The sequence below is a fragment of the Triturus cristatus genome, chromosome 9, assembly GCF_964204655.1.
Source record: "Triturus cristatus chromosome 9, aTriCri1.1, whole genome shotgun sequence".
NCBI lineage: Eukaryota > Metazoa > Chordata > Amphibia > Caudata > Salamandridae > Triturus > Triturus cristatus.
The window spans coordinates 738,094,029-738,116,668 of NC_140592.1; the positions used below are offsets into that span (position 1 = coordinate 738,094,029).

At 43.8% G+C, this 22,640-nt stretch overlaps 1 protein-coding gene across 2 annotated transcripts in view; it reads right to left on the reverse strand.

The window, feature by feature from the left end:
- The window catches only part of LOC146798684 (potassium channel subfamily K member 4-like), a 387,504-nt gene that overhangs the window by 51,496 nt on the left and 313,368 nt on the right, over positions 1–22,640 (reverse strand). The window lies entirely within an intron of this gene.

The following is a 22,640-nucleotide window of genomic DNA, read 5'->3' on the forward strand; positions in this document are numbered from 1 at the left end:
ACCAGAGATTAAAAATAAAATGGTAATTGATTACCATTTTATTTTCCATCATCCTGTTCTGAACTGAGAATCAAGACAGGGCGGGCCTGCTGAGTGACAGCAGGGAGAAGTGGTGGGCAGAGGGCTGCTTTTGCACTGTTTAAAGTTCACGTCTTTTTGGTCGGCTAGCCAGACATGCACACTTTAAACCTCTCAACCCAGTTCTCTTAAGATAGCTAGGTGGAGAGCAAGTGCAGGCCCCCAGTGTGCTGGAGAGCGCCGAGAGAGGGCGCTCCTACCAATCAGGGCGCTGCTTACATGCTGGTTAACAGCACATGAGCAGGCCAGGATTGGTCGAGGGAGTTTTCCGGGGCCTGCACTGCAGTCCCAGCAGAATTGGTCGGAGTGAGGAGGACGTCGTCTATCAGGATCCGGTAAGTGTTTTTCTTTCTTTTTTCTTTTATTTTCCAATGCGCACACCCACCCATTTGCCCCCCCACCTCTCCCTCAGTAGATGCCCTGCCACCAATGGCTGCTAATACGTGGAACACTACAAGACTTTCTGACTTAATGGGTCATTTAGGTAAAGGAGGTAAGGCTTCAGTGTAGTAATGTTAGCGAGGTAAACTACTATAGGAGAGAATGCGTAAATATAAATGGAGAATATTCTCAAAATATATGTTATTCAAATCTAAAATGGACTGCAAAACAAAGGCTCCTATAACCTTCTTTGATTAAGAACACCAATATAAAGAGATCGAAAGATCTTAGTAAAAGAGCCAGGGCGACTAACCCAGAAACCTGGGAGATTGAATTTCATAAGAACTCTCGAGACCACCACAACGTAAAGCGCTGATGGCAGCTACGGTCCTGCTTCATCCTCCTCTGAGAGTCATGGCTATACCAGGGTCTATAGTTTATATCACCATCCTTCTGCAGGACTAGCCTTCTGTAAGAATCATTTCCTCCCATCTGCTTTCATAGTTATCGCTTTTTGCATAATAAAAGCATTAAATAAAATATTTTGTTGAAAATTTTGAGGTTTCCTCGAATCTAATGGATTTTGGGGCTTTAGTATGTTTAAGTGGCAAGGAGCCAGGTTTAAAGTGGACAGGGAGACGCCTCCTCAGCCAGTTTACCCTCCGCCACTGGCCTAAGACGGTCATTTATGGGGTGACACCCCAACAGGACATGGCGTAGGATGTAGACGAGAGCGACAACATTGGAGTAGATCAAAAAGGGTGAAGGCACAGGTCCCGGCCTAGAATGTATGTCTCCTTCAAATATCAATATTACAAAAAACAATGGTCCTGGAACAGTTATTCTGAAAATATTATTTAGACGCAATATTAGTTTTCACACCATTAAGAGCTCACAATACTCAGTTCACAAGACGTATATAAATCGTCAACTTTATCAAGAGAACATAATGTGCTGGACAAGAATAATTTTACAAAAGTTTATTTAATGCAAGTCAAATAATTTTTGATTCAAAAATTGGTTTAAACACAATATAATTAAGAGGGTCATGGAAGAGAAAAAGCGGGGGAGATTTTTCAAGCAAACGTGTATAGAAGGGGTGCTAAAAAATTAGGAGTCAAGAAGACTCAGAGTTTAAATTAAGGGTGGGCGTAGTTCGCGAAGTAGCACTTCGCGAAGCTACGCAAAGTGAAGTTCGCACTACGCGAGCTACGCGTAGCACTTCGCGAACTGCGAAGTAACATGTTCGCACTGTGCAAGATGTTGTTTTCAATGATTGCACAGTGCGGACAAGCAACCGGCACTGTGCAATCATTGAAAATGGCATCTTGCACAGTGCGAGCTGTAGTTTTCTGCTGCTCGAGTAGATTTTTACTCGAGCTGCAGCTTTCTCAACGCGAACTGGTAGTTTCTCATCGCGAGCGGTCGCGAGCATACGCGACCCCTCGCAATGAGAAACCTGACCTTCTCGCGTTGGGAATCTCGCCGGGAGGTTTATTTTCCATGCTCGCGATCGCGAACAAGGAAAAAGTCTCGCCAGGATGTCATTTTGCTTGCTCGCGGTCGCCAACTTGACGTTGAGGACCGCGAGCAAGCAAAAAATGACCGCAGCACTACGCAACACTACGCTATGCGTGTTCGCACTGTGCTACGTGCAGTTCGCGTAGCGCGAAGTAGCGCGAACTTCGCAAACTACGCGAGCGTAGCGTAGTGCTTCGCCCAGGCCTAGTTTAAATACATAATATAGGGGGCATATATTTACACAAATGTACAACAACTGATAATGAATAAACAGTTCAATGCAACCTGGCCATATACGTAAAAAGTAGTAATTCGAATTACGTAGATTTAAAAGAATTTGGAACATGGGAATTGGGAAGGAGGATGGTCCAGGTGCGAGAAGGGATAGCGTTGACGTTTCGATCCGACTTAGGGGCAATTGAGGGAATTTAAAGCCTCAGCCATGCGGATCTTCCTCAGGACAAGGGGAGGGGTGTGTAGACCCTCAACACGAATCCATATTCCGGTTTTTAGAAACCCGTACCCTGCCCCTCCCCCGCCCCGCCTTACCGCCCCACGGAACTCCCTCAACGGGCCGCGGCTGCTATAATATTTATTGTTGAATGCAGTGATTACATGTCATTCATTTTTCTTGCCTGATATGCTCCAAGTACAAACCTGTGGACCATTTTCATGCCGGATTCCCAGTAATATGGTTATATCGATTACACTTTTTGTGTGTGCTGGACCATCTTGAAAGGTGATGCATTTTGATATTTTTGAGAGGAGTGTGCTATTAGATATCTGACGATGTTCAGATTATATGATATTGGAAGGGTGTTGAGTGCTGGGTGCATCTCAAGGACAGTTTATGATGTATTGAATGGGAGGATGTATGGTCATTATTTGGTTTGGGAGGTATGTGCACAACACAAAAAATTGTAGCCAACAGATTTTCCTTCTGGATCCCGGTAGCACTTGCTCCCCAAAGCCTAGTCTATCTATCCGTAGATGAGGTGCCACCCCACTAAGCCCACTTTCCTCGATCAACTCCAATTGTCACAGTGAGAGGAATCACTGCAGCTCACATCAGAATACACCCTCTAAGGGGCAGCTCCTCAATTATCGCGAAGGAGCCTCACCCCACTGAAAAATAAAATGATATTAAAACCATTTTATTATCATTACTGTCAGCCGAGGTTAGGGTGGGGGCGGGCCATCCTGCCTAGCTTCCCGCTTTAGGGAAGAGTGTTGGGCACTTGTAAATGCGCATGTCAGTTTGGACGGCCATCTTATGCCGGCCAAATAGACATGCGCACTCATGTTGCTCCAACCCAGCTGTGTTGCAACAGCAGGGTTGGAGAAAAGCCCCAGGCTCCCTGGGCCTGAGCCAGCGTCAAGTCAGCCTGCTCAAGCCAATCACAGCTCTGCTCTCATGCTTGTATTACCAGCATGAGAGCAGCGCCGTGATTGCCCCCGGGAGTCTGTGCAGAGTGACCTGCATGGGGAGAGGAGCACCGATGCAGCGGGCACAGGGGCGGGTAAGTGTTTTTTTAATTTTGTTCCCTTCACCCCCAACCCCTTCCCATGTTCGTGTTACCCCACATTGCCCCACCACCCCAAAATTGGAACAACCCCCAATGCACCTTCTACCTTCAGACAATAGCGCATGACTAAAGAGGCAGAAAGGCTGGGGACCTTCTGCTACTACTACTAAAGGAAACTTACACTGCTTTTGCAGTGCTGGACCTGATTTAAGTGTGAGAGAACTTGCACCGCTGCTACCATTATAGTATCTCATTTGTGTGTGAGGGAAGCTTTCACCAGGGTAGCAGTCAGAAAAATAAAATACTCCCCACTTTGAACCATGTAAAAATGGTACTGAGGGAGCGAGTGAGGCTGGAACTCATTCAGGGCAGCTCCTCTCCCTAAATGCATTTGAAAAACATTTTGACCAAATGGTGAATTTTACACCACCCGCCTTACCGCCCCACGTAACTCCATCCACGGGCCGCGGCTGTATTATAGTTCAAATATTCTTTATTCTTTTTTCTTCATCTTTAAAAGAAACGTTGTGGATTAAAGATAGTCGTAGACAATGAGTTTTGTCCTTTCTCGGACTTCTTCAGGGCTCCAAATTGGGTGTCAAACATATTCTATTTGTTATCCTTTCAAGCAATATAGATATTTTAGCGAATTGAATTATTGTCCAAACTATGTGTCAAAACGTATTTTGCTTGTTATCCTTTCAAACAGTATAGGTGTTTTGACAAATCGAATCCTTCTGTATAATAACAGAAAATTGGGTCCGTGTGCCCAGAGCGCTTCAGCCTACCTCGCATTGTCAAGCAAAATACGTTTTGACACACAGTTTGGAGAAGGATTCGATTCGTCAAAATATCTATATTGATTGAAAGGATAACAAATAGAGTACGTTTGACACACAATTTTTGAGCCCTGAAGAAGTCCGAGAAAGGGCGAAATGCGTTGGCTACTACTATCTTTAATCCACGACATTTCTTTTAAAGATGAAGAAAAAAGAATAAAGGATATTTGAACTATAATATCTGTTGTCGAATGCAGTGAATACATGTTGTTCATTATTCTCGCATGATATGCTCCAAGTACAAACCTGTGGACTATTTCCATGCCGGATTCCCAGTAATATGGTTATATTGATTACATTTTTGTGAGTGCTGGACCATTAGGTGGATATGTTAGTTTGAAAACTTGTTTTCAATTTGGAATAGAGATGGGTTGTGCTCTAGGCTTTTCCACCACATGTGATTTACATTTTGCTCAATTACTTTTGATGTTAGGTGCGGTATTGTTTACCTCGACCCTTCTAAATTTGTTTCTTTATCATTCCAGATGGACCTGCACATAGTCATCCTTATACATCACAAGCCAGATCGAACTCTAACTCACTCATGCACACAAGACGTCACCAAAAGCCATAAAGCCGGAAGACCACTGCCAAACAAGCAGCGCTGCCTAAACTTCACCAACATCAAGCCAGAAACACTCTGATATTGTCAGCAGAAAGTCTTCTGTGCACTTAGCCATACCTCTGTGGTAGGGTTCTGTGTCTGTGGTTGGGAAGCTTGTATTGCCTCTCTTTGTGCATTTCTCTTGGGTGCTTTTCTCCCATAAGGCATCAACTGACTCTCAGAACGCATCATCTGACACCATGATAGCATAGGAAAGCAATTCCAGTTTTGGGGAATAACAGGTTTATCTCCAACTAATATTGCCATCCAGACCAAAAGGCTACACCCAATTCCACCATCAAAGCACTGCTATAAACAACCAGACACATGCAAATAACCAGTGGCGTAGCTAGGCCTTTTGCCCCCCTTGGCGGCCCCAGCGTTTGCCGGTCCATGACGGCGTAAGATCAGAGGGGGGTCTGCAGGCGAACAAATCCTGTGTTTGCCGCCCAGCGCGGCTGCAGGTAAGAGCGGTGGAAGGCTACCACCCCCAAACCTTCTGCCACCCCAGGGCGGACCGCTCCCCTTGCTACACCACTGCAAATAACATACCTCTGTTAACATGTACCTGTACTTGATTGAAAATCCAACACCACTCTATCGCCAACAAAACACCACACACTTTCTTCTAATCTCATCTACGAATGGTCACACTCAGACAGCACACATTAGACAGGACCCCCTCACCCTCAAAACGTAGCAAAGTAATATTGCTGGCAAAGGGCTACCAGATCAACACCACTGTCACCACACAAATTTACACCCTAGAAAACATACTCATTCATCTAGCATAAACACACCTTCGCCCACCAACATTTCATCATAAGATACCAACGTAGGTTGTGATACATATATACAAAGCTATTTGTTGTGGCAGAGCAATGATTAATTGATGACCATCAACCCCCAATCGAGGGAAAAATGGAAAACACTTTAGCACACCAACTCAAAACAGCATAAATGTCTTTCCAGATAAAACTCACAAACCTTTCATACTAACTCATACAAACTACTTAAAAATGTAGCACCAAACAAACTCTAACAAGTGCCAGCAACCAGACAGCACAAAACCACATATACTCCAGCAACACTTTCTACCAGTTTAACTGATAGCATTTCAGGAACCACCTAAAAAGGCCACCCATAAAGGAAATGCGCTACAATGTAATGTGAAAAGCATAACAAACCACAATGCACAAAGCTAACAACACAACATAGTTGACAACACTCCCTACACGCATCCAACACAACTACAGCTTGCACAGAATTACAGTGTTTTGGCTATCACCGTCCTCACAACAGAACACTCCCTACCTGATGCATCCTACGCCAACCAATCACAGAACGCTTTAAACAGAATACATAACACCCTCCCATCATAGGCCAAATAACCCAGCAGATGGATGCCAGGGCTCTGCAACACCACCATTAATTATAGTTAATTCAATTAAATAACAATATGCTAGGACACGGAGACCCAATTAACATGAACAGCAAATAAACGGTTTTGGCAACACCTCCGCCCACACTCATTAAACTTCAAAACCTGTCGAAGAGTTAATAAAAAAACAACTATCGTAAACAGCGGTACTATAAATACATCACTAATACCACAGCTCATGAAACCAGCCGGACCCTGAACTATATTGGCGTTATTGCAAGAGGATAACAGATCCCAAGGGCGCTGCAAGGTCAGCCTAATGGCAGAATGCACGTCAATCATAACATGAAATGGATCAGTTGATCGAGTTTATACCAGCACATTGTGCAGCATGATGATCAGGAAAGGACAGGCGTGTATGCCAAGGCAAAACTCACAATCACAATAATTGGCTGCCTCGTGCACTACTAAGGTAATAGCTGCACAGACCTGGAAATACGGGGGGGGCATATTTACAAGGGAATGGTGGAGCGCGGCGTTAAGCACAAATGCTAACGCCACATTCTGAAAACGCAGCGATGAGCGGTATTTACAAAGATACTGCACATCCCTGCGTTTTCCCTAGCGATGGCGCTAAATTAAGCTCCCTAGTGCCACCGCAGGCACCCTTGCAGCATAGTGCACGAGTGCCTGCGTTGAGGGAATGATTGTTTATGTGCAGGAAGGTGTCCCGCACATAAACAATCTGAAATGGCGATTTGAAACTTCTATGTGTGCTGCATTGTGCAGCACACATAGAAGTTGCAAATGGTCATTTTTTTAATGATTGTTCATGTCCAGCAAGGGACACCTTCCTGCACATAAACAATCATTCATGGCGTTTTGCTGTTTCTATGTGTAATGCACAATGCAGCACACACAGAAACAGCAAAAACAAGGAGAAATAAAGCATTTCTCATCTTTTTGTCATGTTAAGACCAGGTTTTCCCCGTCATAATTTTGCTGCTGCCTCCTATTTACGCCGCCCTTGTAAATAGGAGGCAGCATCAAAATCAATGGGTGTAACGGCAGAACATCCAACGCAACATCCTTTGCCCACCCCTTTCCCTGCAAGTATAGCGTGAAAGGGTGCCTTATTTACATGACGGCGTCAAGCCACGCTAACACCACCTTGTAAATAAGGTGAAGCCGCAAAGTTCCGGTCCTGTGGTGGTCGGGGCTTGTAAATATGCCCCTGGGTCCAATCTAAGGATAAAGCCACCAACATTTTTCACCTGCTTTCAGCAGGCAGAAAGTATCTGTGGCAGGGCCGGTCGTGTGAGTATCAGGGAGTTCAGTGCAGGCTTCTGTCAATCTAGTGGAGGGGGGGTTATTTGCTCCCCTCGGGCTGCTGCACGGGTTGTCAGGGCCCCCAGCTCCTGCCACAGCAAAGTGAGGTTCCGGTCTCCGGCCCCAGATTTATAGAGTCTGCAGGAACTTATTATTAGCAGAGGCCGTAGAGGTGCATTCATTTGTCATAAGCACCTTTAATATTAGCGACCTGATTGTGCTCTACTATTTGGGTGCCAGGACTTTATCCCTGCAAAGTATCTTGGGGAGGAGATGAGGCTTAGGGGCTAGAGCTGCCAACTGCCTTACGGCTAGAGTGGTAGACCTCGAAGCTGGGGAACTGGGTTCGAGTCTCGGCAGGGACGCTCAACTTCCTGTGATTCTGGGCAAATCATTCAGGTGCCAATTACGATCCGGTAAAAAAAATTCCCGTACGACTCGTATCCGGTCTTTTTACCGTACGAATCGTACAAGTGCCGTACAAACTGGCAATCACGATTCGCATGGTAAATAGCCCATACGAGTCGCATTGGGAATAATTCCCCACACGTCCTCGGGTCGGAAAAAGTGTCCGACACGCCCACGGACGATTTACCGTACAAACGTGAAAAGCGAAGTCCGACCGGGGAATCACGATCCGTCCCGGGCGTCCGAATGTACAACCGTATGGTCAAAAGACCGTCCGCACCGAACTCCTATAGCAACCATGGAGACGTCCAAACAGGTGCCCGGTACGCACCGTACCCCCCCCAGCCCCCGCAGGTATGCGCCGTACCCCCCCAGCCCCCGCAGGTACACGCCGTACCCCCCCAGCCCCAGCATGTACGCGCCATACCCCCCCCAGCCCCCGCATGTACGTGTCGAACCCCCCGTGTATGTACACCCGAGTACGTGTCGAACCCCCCGTGTATGTACACCCGAGTACGTGTCGAACCCCCCGTGTATGTACACCCGTGTACGTTCGAGTCGTACCCCCACCCGTGTATGTACGCACCGTATATACACGGGTGGGGGTACGACTCGAACGTACACGGGCGTACATACACGGGGGGGTTCGACACGTACTCGGGTGTACATACACGGGGGGGGTTCGACGCGTACATGCGGGGGCTGGGGGGGGTACGGCGCGTACATGTGGGGGCTGGGGGGGGTACGGCGCGTACATGCGGGGGCTGGGGGGGGTACGGCGCGTACATGCGGGGGCTGGGGGGGTACAGCGCGTACATGCGGGGGCTGGGGGGGGGGTACGGCACTTACCGGGCCACCTACTCTGGTCGTTTCGCGCCGTACTTCGCTTTTCCTGCACTTTTTGGGTGCCGTAAAAATATTGCCGTCCGGACTGCTGTCGGTTCGAATCGTACTTCCTGGGTCGTGAAACGCTGCCTGGAAGCGTCCCGACGTCACGTCGCAGCATTCCCGGATCACATTCGTATGCATATTTCCGTCGGTCGGTGTTTTTTACGAATCGTACGGAAATGGTGTTTCCGTGCGAATCGTAATTCCATGTTTGTAATGTTTTACAACCGGGTACGAGTCGGACGGAGAATACGCTCCGACCGACGGTTCGTACCCGGTTTTTACCGGATCGTAATCGGCACCTCAATCTTCCCACGCCTAACAAAAATGAATGTGTCCATCTGTAACGAAACTGGTGCTCATGTAAAGAGCTCTGATACCCAATACCTTCGGGTCAAGTTCACGCTATATAAAACTCTAAAAAAAAAAAAAAGAAAATCCCAGCCTCGGCTCAATGTGTGATTCCGGGCAAATCCCTTCATCTCCTTGTGCTTAAAACATGTGCAATATAATATAATATGGTTTCTTATGCCGTTGTCCTATATAAAACTTCCAAAAATAAAAAAACTGTTAAGGCATGCACACAAATATATGTGCTAGCTCACAAACCAGTAAAGCATCTACTCTCCCAATTAGCAGCCCAACTTGAATATGCCACTTTAGTAGGCAGACTGAATTTTTGGCTCAATAATCCTAAACCCTCAAATATTCAAGACCTCAAGGACGACTTGTCATTTTATCATCCTACATTTTTAGGTCGAGCCTAGCGGCAGCGCGCATACGCTGCTTGCTCTGCGAGGCATGCTGTATTAGAGAATGCACTGGAAGCCCCGCCCACTCTCCTCCCATATTTGTCATAAGCTTGTGCCATTCTTCTTTGGAAATGCTGGCTTCTGATTTGTAAATAGGCTTTTTAGTCCCTCCTTGGTACCGCCTTGTCTGCATTTGTTGCCTCCCATAACGACTGAACCTTTTACTTGTGGCGTTACACGTTCTCCAGTAAACACAAGAAATCACCGGGTCTGAGTGAAACAACTATACAAGTAAAAGAGACAGCAAAGATGATCTCTGGAGGAGTCCCTTAATTAGGATGTAATCCCATCACCCACCGAGGTGGCATGCCTCTTCATCTGGGATTCTCCTCTTGACGGGGACCCCTAGCCCCCTCCTTCATATGTCGGTGAGCACTATTTTCTTTAATGATCTTCCCTATTCACCCCACGACATCTAAGCAGGCCCTCTGGTAATACTAATGAATTTATTTAAATTATAGTGCGTCCGCTTTAACTATAGCGGCCTCGCTTATTTATTAATTTATTTAATAATGCTGGCCGCTTTCGCAATGTATTTATTTAAATTATAGCACATTCGCTTTAACTATAGCAGATGCACTTATTTATTTATTTTATTAATAGTGCAGGCTGCTTTCGTTAGGCCCGAGAAGGTGAACATTCGGCCGCTAACGATCTAATTGGGAGGTAATAGGCCTTCCTGCTGTGCTTTTTCAGCTAGTATGCATTTTTTTTTTACAATTTCCACTTCTCACTGCAGAAGAAAAACACGTATTTGCAATGCAATAGGTCTCACATTTAGGCTAGTTTAAGCTATTGGCATTGTTAATGACAATGCCTTTTATTTATGTTTTAAAAACCAAAACATGAATAAAAGGCATTGTCATTTACAATGCCAATAGCTCAAACTGCGTAAATGTGAGACCTATTGCATTGCAAATGTTTGTTATCAAGTGCTTAGTGTCACTTTGAGGATGTTTCCGAGAGCTGCAGGTGAGCAAGTGTATGGATAGTTATTATAAGGGGGGTTAGATTCCTATCTGCGCAGGGGACCACAGCCTGATATTCGTGGCTCGCTACCCCTGTTTATGAGGAGTTCGGGTAAAAGTGGTTTACAACATTTCAGTTGCCAGGCCTTTTCTTAATCAGATGTAGTTTGGTCTGCCTGCCTTTTCTTAATCAAATATAGTTTGGTCTGCCTTCTAGCTCAAATTCAGTATGTTCCTCTACCAGAGGCCCTCAACTTCCAACATGATTCCTCCATATTTTACTTTTTTGTATGATTGATGTGTGAGGAGGTTTGCTGTTGATGAGCACAAGTTTCCACTGAAGAAACCAACACACGTGACAAGGATTTTACCTCACCCTATTTATCTTGAAGTCCTCGCACCTCAACCGAAAGTATGATATGAGTCATTTGGACCAATCACTCTTCTCTTACTACTATCATTAACACTGGGACTGTTGAGTTGTAGGAAGCCTCTAAAATTGCCCATCATCAGTCAGTGGAATAAGACTAGTCATGCATCTTTGGGTCCACAATTGAACTAGGACATTAGGGGCCTTATTACGATGTCGGGCAGACTCATGTCTGCCCAACACCGTTGCAGAATCGGGACCGACTGACCTCCAGTCGGCGGTCCCGACCGCAGCATTACAATGCGACCGCACATGGTGCAGTCACATACTCCCATTTCCCAATGCGAACTTGTGCTGCGGCCGTAAACCGGCCATAGTACAAGCTCCTATAGAGAAATGGGAGAATCTGTTTATCACTGCACCATGGGGCAGGCACCTCAAGGTGCCTGCCACACGGTGCAAGGATCAACACGGGGACACTATAGGTGCACCCTCGGCCCACAACCGGAGGCCGCAGAGAGAAGGTGGCCCTGCTAGCGGCCCCCAAAGTCACTTTCTGGCAGTCTTTCCATGTCGGAAAGCCCGACTTGTAAAGTGTGTCAGAAATCGTCATCGTAATCCCTGCAGAACTGCCGTCCATTGGGCTTATGGTCAGGCCTTTGAATGGCCGGCGGGCTCCTTGAGCCCATCGGACTCCAGCCGGAATAACTGGCCGGTTTCTCTTTTGACTGCCTGCATCGTAATGCGACAGCCGAAAGTGAAACCTACGGTTAGATTTGGAAAGCCTCCGACCTGGGGTCAGAGGCTTTCCGAGTCTCATCGTAATGAGGCCACTAGGTTTCTAATTGAGAGCTCTCTTTTCAACTGAATCTTCTCTACCATATCCTATCAGTAGATTCTCACTACTAATGTATGACCGGTAATCCACTTAATTGTGACAGATGGTAAAACAAGAAGTGGACAGTAGAAGTGAATAAAGATTCTATAGACATCTTATAAAATAATAGGCCATGCCAAATTGAATATCCAGATTATCTGAATTAACTATGGAACGGTGGCTTTATAGCCATTGTTTGGGAAATTAGTCTTGAAATCGCTGTGTTTCACCCTAATATTAGCAATTTTCTGTGGAGTGACCCAACCAATTAAAAGTGTGGAGTCAGACTTTTTTACCCCACTCGAAAGTATGGGATATTTCAGAAGGGAAATGAAAGAATGAGATGGAGCCCCGTAATGTGAGTTCAATCATTTTTACTGCCCCTTCAACAAAATCACCCTAGGCTTTTTTTTATAGTACTCCCACATACAAGGGGCCTGATTTCAAGGGCTGGTACATTCCAATCCTTGCATAAACTCCTGTTCACGCATGGGTCGGAATTACCAGTTTGGCTATATTTAATGCATCTGCTAATTATGGGATGCATTAAAAATAACGTATGCAGTGGTATCATTATTTATTATTTGCAAAAAATAACACCACCTCAACTCGTAATCAGTCCCTATAGTTGCTAGTAGCATGCTTCATCATAGAGTCCTTATCCAGATACAAAATGTATCTGGACGGGCTCAACGTTGAGAATCAAGGGAGCTCTTTGGTATTTATTGGGGGATCCTAAAGTTAAAATTGTCTAAGATCCCAAAAAGTATGTGGCAACGTTAAAAGCGTTAGATTCCCAAGCCAAATAACCTGTTGAAGTGTTGGTGAGTTGGCTGAAACATGTTGACCCTGGGACGCTTGAGATACTAACAATCTTGCTAGGTGTTCCCACCTACATTGCAACGGTGTCCTTGTAAAAAGCACAAACCTCTGGGCATCTTCGACAATTTTATCTTTAGGATCCCTCATAAACACCAAAGAGCTCGATTGATTCTCAACATTGAGCCCGTCCAGATACATTAGGTATCTGGAAGAGTACACTACAATGAAGCATACCACTAGGAACCCTAGTGTGTGTGGGAGGACTATAAAAAACCAGGGGGGGGTTGAAGGGGAAAAAAGATATAGGCGGTAGACATCTAGGGGCTACCTCTTGTTGTTTTTTTAGCTTACTATTGGGAAGCTGAGCAGACCCCTCCAATGCTTCTGAGTAACTTATATTTCATAAGTGCTTCTTATGAACTGTACTAAAAAGTATTGCTTTTTAGCCAAAATCTTTGTAAAATGTTACCATATAATGCGTCCACGTTTAAGTCCCATTTTTTTCATAAATTTTCAATAGATTGACATGATCGGGCTCGGTGAGATTTAGGGTTGGTATTGCAAAAAAATATGTCAGGGCTATTTTAGGGTCTCAGTTCAACCCAATGCATAAAGAAAAATTGACGGAAAGAATATTGAACAATGTCAAACATTCACCCTAGTACAGAGATCGGTGAGCAGTCTAAATATCGAGTTTTCTTTCGACCTACAAGTATATCGAGTTGTTAATATCGTAGGTCAAGAATATCGAAGTCAAGAATATCGATGGACAGAATATCGACCCCAAGGTAAGTATTATCGAAGTTAACAATATCGAAAACATAAATATAGATGTAAGTAATATCGTAAGCAAAAATTTCGATGTCAATAATATCGATATTTTATTAGTGTAATGTATTTTATTTGTATGTTAAAGATTATTGTAATGTATTTTAATACATTTAAAAATAAATGTTTAGAGATTAATAATTATTTAAGATTTAATTTAGCGTTTTAGTATCAGAGCGGGTTGTGGGTTTATAGGGGAATGGGGTGGGAAGTAATTTAATTAATGAATTAATATGTATTGTTTAATTGGTATTTATGATTAATTAATTGTCAATTAATTATTAATTGTAAATTAAATATATCAATTGAATAATTAATTGTTAATTAATTATTAATTGTAAATTAATTTTATTAATTGGTTAATTATATAAGTTATAATTAGTTTAAGATTAATATTAATTTATTGGTAACGTTAATTAATTAATTGTTAATTACTAATTAATTGGTGATTTAATTTTTTTTAAGTGATTAATTGATGATTAAAATAATTATGTGAATTTTTATGTGTAGTGGGTTGTGGGTTTATAGGGGAATAGGGTGGCATGTAATTAAATTACAATAATTAATGATAATTTTGATTTATTTGTAATTAATAATAATTAATTGTTAATTAATTATTAATTGGTAATTAATTGTTATTAGTACGTTAAATATAGTAAATATAAATAATTTATTATTTCATGTTATTTGTTGTTATTGCTAATTAATGTATTGTTAATTAATAATTAATTTGTGAATAATTGTAATTTGGTAGTTAATATGTATAAATTAGTAAATAATAACTATATTAATTATAAAGAATATATTATTAATTGTAAATAATAGATACATTGATATTTAAATGTATTGTGTATTTTGTATGTGTAGTGTGTTGTGTGTTAAAGGGGGAATAGTGTGGGATGTAATTCAAAGTTATTTATGTAAATATTTTTTTTAAATAATTGGTATTTAATAATAATTATTTTGTAAATTAATTATTAACATGCTATTTTTTTATTAATAACTATTTAATTGGTTATTGTGTTTATAGAATCCCTATGCTATCCAGTGCTTTCCCAACTGTTTTACTATCTGGAGTGGGAATAGTAATTTTTACCCCTACGCTATCCAGCGCTTTCCCTACTGTTGCACTCTCTGGAGTGGGAATAGTAATTTGTACCCCTACGCTATCCAGCGCTTTCACTACTGTTGCACTCTCTGGAGTGGGAATAGTAATTTTTACCCCTACGCTATCCAGCGCTTTCCCTACTGTTTCACTTAGTGGAGTGGGAATAGTAATTTGTACCCCTATGCTAATCAGCGTTTTCACTACTGTTGCACTCTCTGGAGTGGGAATAGTAATTTTTAACCTTACGCTATCCAACGCTTTCCCTACTATTGCACTCTCTGGAGTTGGAATAGTAATTTGTACACCCAAGGTATCCAACGCTTTCCCTACTATTGCACTCTCTGGAGTGGGAATAGTCATTTTTACCCCTACGCTATCCAACGCTTTCCCTACTATTGCACTCCCTGGAGTGGGAATAGTAATTTTTACTCCTAAGCTATCCAGCGTTTTCAATACTATTGCACTCCCTGGAGTGGGAATAGTAATTTTTACTCCTAAACTATCCAACGCTTTCCCTACTATTGCACTCCCTGGAGTGGGAATAGTAATTTTTACCTCTACGCTATCCAACGCTTTCCCTACTGTTGGACTCACTGGAGTGGGAATAGTAATTTTTACCCCTATGCTATCCAACGCTTTCCCTACTGTTGCACTCTCTGGAGCGGGAATAGTAATTTTTACCCCTACGCTATCCAGCGCTTTCACTACTGTTGCACTCTCTGGAGTGGGAATAGTAATTTTTACCCCTACGCTATCCAGCGCTTTCCCTACTGTTTCACTTACTGGAGTGGGAATAGTAATTTGTACCCCTACGCTATCCAGCATTTTCACTACTGTTGCATTCTCTGTAGTGGGAATAGTAATTTTTACCTCTACGCTATCCAACGCTTTCCCTACTGTTGGACTCACTGGAGTGGGAATAGTAATTTTTACCCCTATGCTATCCAAGGCTTTCCCTACTGTTGGACTCACTGGAGTGGGAATAGTAATTTTTACCCCTACGCTATCCAGCGCTTTCCCTACTGTTGCACTCTCTGGAGTGGGAATAGTAATTTGTACCCCTACGCTATCCAGCGCTTTCACTACTGTTGCACTCTCTGGAGTGGGAATAGTAATTTTTACCCCTACGCTATCCAGCGCTTTCCCTACTGCTTCACTTAGTGGAGTGGGAATAGTAATTTGTACCCCTATGCTAATCAGCGTTTTCACTACTGTTGCACTCTCTGGAGTGGGAATAGTAATTTTTAACCTTACGCTATCCAAAGCTTTCCCTACTATTGCACTATCTGGAGTTGGAATAGTCATTTGTACACCCAAGGTATCCAACGCTTTCCCTACTATTGCACTCTCTGGAGTGGGAATAGTAATTTTTACCCCTACGCTATCCAACGCTTTCCCTACTATTGCACTCCCTGGAGTGGGAATAGTAATTTTTACTCCTAAACTATCCAACGCTTTCCCTACTATTGCACTCCCTGGAGTGGGAATAGTAATTTTTACCTCTACGCTATCCAACGCTTTCCCTACTGTTGGACTCCCTGGAGTGGGAATAGTAATTTTTACCTCTACACTATCCAACGCTTTCCCTACTGTTGGACTCACTGGAGTGGGAATAGTAATTTTTACCCCTATGCTATCCAACGCTTTCCCTACTGTTGCACTCTCTGGAGTGGGAATAGTAATTTTTACCCCTACGCTATCCAGCGCTTTCACTACTGTTGCACTCTCTGGAGTGGGAATAGTAATTTTTACCCCTACGCTATCCAGCGCTTTCCCTACTGTTTCACTTACTGAAGTGGGAATAGTAATTTGTACCCCTACGCTATCCAGCGTTTTCACTACTGTTGCATTCTCTGTAGTGGGAATAGTAATTTTTACCTCTACGCTATCCAACGCTTTCCCTACTGTTGGACTCACTGGAGTGGGAATAGTAATTTTTACCCCTATGCTATCCAACGCTTTCCCTACTGTTGGACTCACTGGAGTGGGAATAGTAATTTTTACCCCTACGCTATCCAGCGCTTTCCCTACTGTTGCACTCTCTGGAGTGGGAATAGTAATTTGTACCCCTACGCTATCCAGCGCTTTCACTACTGTTGCACTCTCTGGAGTGGGAATAGTAATTTTTACCCCTACGCTATCCAGCGCTTTCCCTACTGTTTCACTTAGTGGAGTGGGAATAGTAATTTGTACCCCTATGCTAATCAGCGTTTTCACTACTGTTGCACTCTCTGGAGTGGGAATAGTAATTTTTAACCTTACGCTATCCAACGCTTTCCCTACTATTGCACTCTCTGGAGTTGGAATAGTCATTTGTACACCCAAGGTATCCAACGCTTTCCCTACTATTGCACTCTCTGGAGTGAGAATAGTAATTTTTACCCTTACGCTATCCAACGCTTTCCCTACTATTGCACTCCCTGGAGTGGGAATAGTAATTTTTACTCCTAAGCTATCCAGCGTTTTCAATACTATTGCACTCCCTGGAGTGGGAATAGTAATTTTTACTTCTAAACTATCCAACGCTTTCCCTACTATTGCACTCCCTGGAGTGGGAATAGTAATTTTTACCTCTACGCTATCCAACGCTTTCCCTACTGTTGGACTCACTGGAGTGGGAATAGTAATTTTTACCCCTATGCTATCCAGCGCTTTCCCTACTGTTTCATTTACTGGAGTGGGAATAGTAATTTGTACCCCTACGCTATCCAGCGTTTTCACTACTGTTGCATTCTCTGTAGTGGGAATAGTAATTTTTACCCCTACGCTATGCAATGTTTTCCCTAGTGTTGCACTCATTGGAGTGGCAATAGTAATTTTTACTTCTAAGCTATCCAGCGTTTTAACTACTGTTGCACTCACTGGAGTGGGAATAGTAATTTTTACCCCTACGCTATCCAATGCTTTCCCTACTGTTGGAATCACTTGAGTGGGAGTAGTAATTGTTACCCCTATGCTATCCAGTGGTTTCCCTACTGTTGCATTCTCTGTAGTTGGAAAAGTAATTTTTTTCCCTACGCTATCCAACACTTTCCCTACTGTTGCACTCTCTGGAGTGGGAATAGTAATTTTTACCCTTCCGCTATCCAACGCTTTCCCTACTATTACACTCTCTGGAGTTGGAATAGTAATTTTTACCCCTACGCTATCTAACGATTTTCCTACTGTTGCACTCTTTGGAGTTGGAATAGTAATTTTTATCCCTACGCTATCCAATGTTTTCCCTAGTGTTGTATTCTCTGGAGTGGGAATAGTAATTTTTACCCTTACGCTATCCAACACTTTCCCTACTATTGCACTCTCTGGAGTTGGAATAGTAATTTTAACCCTACGCTATCCAACACTTTCCCTACTCTTGCACTCTTTGGAGTTGGAATAGTAATTTTTACCCCTACGCTATCCAACATTTTCCTTACTGTTGTTTTTGTTGGAGTTGGACTAGTAGTTTTATTGTGTCTGATATTTAATATGTTTTGTATTATTTTAGCTATTGTAATATATCATTAATAATAAAAATTATTTAAATTAAAAATATTGATTATTATTTGCTATATGTAATTTTTAAATATTTATTGATGTTATTGTTTTATGTGTATAGATGTATTGGTAATTTTTTAAAACATTTAATCATTTATACGTTACAGAAATTATTATTAAAATTAATTATTAAGTAAGTATATATATTATATATTATATGTATATGTTTATTTAAAGTTTTATTAAATTATATATATTATACATTTTAAATATTATACAATATATTTAATTATGTTTATATAATTTATAAGTATTATTTGGTTTATTTTACATACATTTTTAAAGTTAAAAAAACGATATTTTTATTAACGATATTTTTGACATCGATATTTAATTTTCGATATTTTTGCACTTACCATGTTGTAGATAGGATGCCGATATTCTTGACATCGATATTTGTGTTGCGATATATTTGTAGGTCGATTTTCTGTCTGTCGAAATTATGTCAGAGATCCACAGAGATCTGGGCCTAAATCCATTGTCTATTTACTCCCCATGCCATTCCAGTTTAAACACAGCCATTCAAATAAGTCTTGACCCTGCTCCCCATGGGAACAGTCCAGCCTGAACTGCCAAGTCAGGTCTTCCTAGGACCGTAAACAAGCATCCTGTGTTTCAGGGTAATACCCCATATCAGCCAGGCTAGTTTGACTCGAGTGGCATGGAGAGCACGGGACTCACGTTTGGTCATAAATAAGTGTATTTCATTAATATGCAGAAGTGTTTCACCTTAGTACTAGGGGTGGGCGGTGAACTCTGCTCCCCCAGTGGAGTTTACGGAGTTTTCCCAATCCACGCTCCGCGAAAAAACTCTGATTCTGCCGCCTGGCCCCACCCCCTACATCCAACATTAATGCAGCCACTCTTCGTCCCTAAGACAGGAGAGGAGGACTCACTGACAGTCACCGCTCCAAAAACTTTAGCCATTCTTCATGGCCTCCCTGTGGACCCCACTGCTCATCCACCTGTTTTGCAGGCATTCTCCCTCCCGCACAAAATGTCTCAAAGGCCACCTCGATTTCAGCCTCTGATGGCACGGTGGATTCATCCATCTTCTGCCTTTCTTGTGGAGCAACAGTGCTGAGGCAGAAGCAGGATGCTAATGATGACATCATTGCTGTGTGTCATGTTATGCCCTCCTTCTGATTCTTCCTTTGCAGAGGGGCAGTACCTTTCCCTCCCTGGAGGAGCACCAGACCACCCAGTATCGTGGGACACACATAAAGGATGCACCCTTCTGCCCCAGGCCTGGTTCCTGCCCCCGGCATGCCTGCAGCACTGCCTGAGGCTGGCCCTGCTGCGCTTCATATGAGAGACTCATCCGGGTGAGGGTGTCATGGGAAGGGTGACCTGTGGAAGGAGCCTGAGAGACTCTGCCGGGTGAGGGTGGCATGGGGGTGACCTGTGGCAGGAGCCCGAGGGCTCCGTGAATCTCCCAGGCTGTGGGGGTGCGAGCAGGGTTCTCTGTTCCTGGACTCCTTATGCATCGCAGTGCACTCTGGGACTTGTAGTCTAAGGCAAAGCGGTGTTCTGGTGATATGTGCCATCTCTCAAGGAAATACTGGAGACATCACCAGCAAATGCATCAGCTGGGCTGCTCTGCAGTTGTCAGCAACTGATTCACAACCATTTTACACATTAGCCTGCTTTGCTTAGTCCAGGAAAAGATGTACCTTGGAATGGTAATCTGGTTTATTTATCAACAAAAAAGCGGATCCTGTTACAATAGAAGGAAGGATTGGCCTAAATACTGAAAAATGCATTTAAGGGTTGTAGCTATAGTAGAAAGGATTGTGGACATAAAGGTGTAGAGCACAGGATTATAGGCAGCAGACAAAGCGCATTTTAAAGTAGTCTGCCTGATAAAAGCAAACCGATTACAGAGATGGCTGGTGGCTTGTGGGCCCGTCCCTGTCAATCACAGGAGGAATTGGCCCAGAACAGCATGGAGGTAGCATGCTACCTTCCCTGAAAGCGTGGAGAGCCAGAAGAGAGCGAGTCACCAATTGGGAAGCTGCGTAGAAAAGAACATCACCGGCCTCTGCACTCACAATGAGCAGAGAGGCCTGATGCAAGAAATCATCTGTCCCAACTAGGGCGGAGCGGAACTCCGCAGAATTGCCAGGAGATTTTTTTGCAACTCCGCGGAATTCCACGTAGTGCAACTGCGTTAACTCCGTCCACTCTTACTTACTACATCAGATTATATCAATGTATTAAAAAGCATTTTTTTAAAGTAATTAAAAAAAATAAAACATATAAACCCTCCCACCCTAACAACAATGCCAAGAGTGAACTGAAGGGCAAATAAGTTGTCACATGAAACCCTCTGGGTGGCCTGTGTTGTTATTATACTATATTCTAGTTTATTAAACCAAACACAAGAAAATGTTTTGTACAGCGCATATCATGGACTCATGTGTTTTAAAGTGCTAATATGTGATCATGAAGAAAAAGGAGGCAAACTGAAATAAAACAATTGCCTAGGATCACACAATTTGGTCAAGTGGGGAAGCCGGGATTGATACCAGATATTTTGGTTTCACATTGTTCAATCGTATTTCATTCCAATTTAATAATCAAGTTACTTCCTGTTTACACTTGACTCCCAATGTAGTGATAGCAAGTAGAGAAGACTTACCCCAAGGTGCGGTAGAAGTACAGTGATTCAGATACAGCATAGCACAGTATTGTCAAATCTATGCCTCTTCAAGAGACTAGGGGCTTAATTTAGGGGGCAGCATGGATGAAACCTTCAAAATAACACCATGACTCACTGGCCACACCATGTACATGCTTTGTTCCCCTACGCCCACTATACTCCCCATTTATCCTCCCCCTGCAAAGACCCACTCTGACCCCGCTGGCATCAATGCAGCCCTCGGGTACACCAAAAAACGTACTTTGTGGCCCAGGGACATTGTTTGTGAGTATCTATGCTCTAGTAGTTCAGGAGATGGGCTGGTCACATGTTGACAGTAGCAGAGCAAGAGACATGTTGACCCAAGTGGGGCATGGCCCATGTTGACCCTTGTGGTGCAAGAAACATGTTGTCCCTAGTGGTGCAGGACACATGCTGACCCTAGCAGTTCAGGAGACACTTTGACCTGAGTGGGGTAGGATACATGTTGTCCCCACTGGAGAAGGGGACATGTTGACCCTAGGGGTGTGGCGCATGGTGGCTTTAGTGGTGCAGCACACTTTTTACCCCAGCAGTGTAGCGGATCAGAAGACACGTTGACCTGAGAAGGGTAGGATACATTTTGACCCCAGTGGTGCAGAGGACATGTTAACCCTAGGGGTGTGGGACTTGTTGGCTCTAGTGGTACAGGACCCTTTTCCCCCCAGCAGTGCAGGATACTTGTTGACTCTACCAGTGCAGGAGACACGTTGACCTGAGTAGGGTTGGATACATTTTGACCCCAGCGGTGCAGGGGCCATGTTAACCCTAGGGGTGTGGGACTTGTTGGCTCTAGTGGTACAGGACCCTTTTCACCCCAGCAGTGCAGGATACTTGTTGACTCTACCAGTGCAGGAGACACGTTGACCTGAGTAGGGTTGGATACATTTTGACCCCAGCGGTGCAGGGGCCATGTTAACCCTAGGGTTGTGGGACATACTGGCTCTAGTGGTGTAGGGCACATGTTGACGTTAATAGTGCAGGAGACACTTTGACCCCAGTGGAGTGGGATACATGTGACCCCAGTGGTGCAGGGGAAATGTTAACCCTAGAGGTGTGGCACATGTTGGCTCTGGTGGTGCAGGACACGTTTCACCCCAGTAGTGGAAGACGCATGTTGACCCTAGGGGTGCAGGGGACATGTTGACCTGAGTAGGGTAGGATACATTTTGACCCCAGTGGTGCAGGGAACATGTTAACCCTAGGGGTGTGGAACATGTTGACTCTATTGGTGGAGGACGCTTTTCACCCCAGCAGTTCAGGACACATGTTGACTCTACCAGTGCAGGAAACACGATGACCTGAGTAGGGTAGGATACATGTTGACCCCAGTGGCGCAGGGGACATGTTAACCCTAGGGGTGTTGGACATGTTGGCTGTAGTGGTGCAGAACACTTTTTTACCTTGGTAGTGCAGGACACATGTTGACCCTAGCGGTGCAGAAGACACATTGACGCAAGTGGGGTAGGATACATGTTGACCCCAATGGTGACAGATACATGTTGAGCCCAGAAGTACAGGACACATGGTGACCTCAGTGGTGCAGAACAAACACCTAACCTGAGCCTTGTATGACCCACAGCCCAAAAGCAAAGGGTACATGGTGATCTTAGAAGCACAGAACAAAATACCTAGCTGTGCATTCCATATAGTGAGCCTAGTGCTGCAGGACACATGACCTAA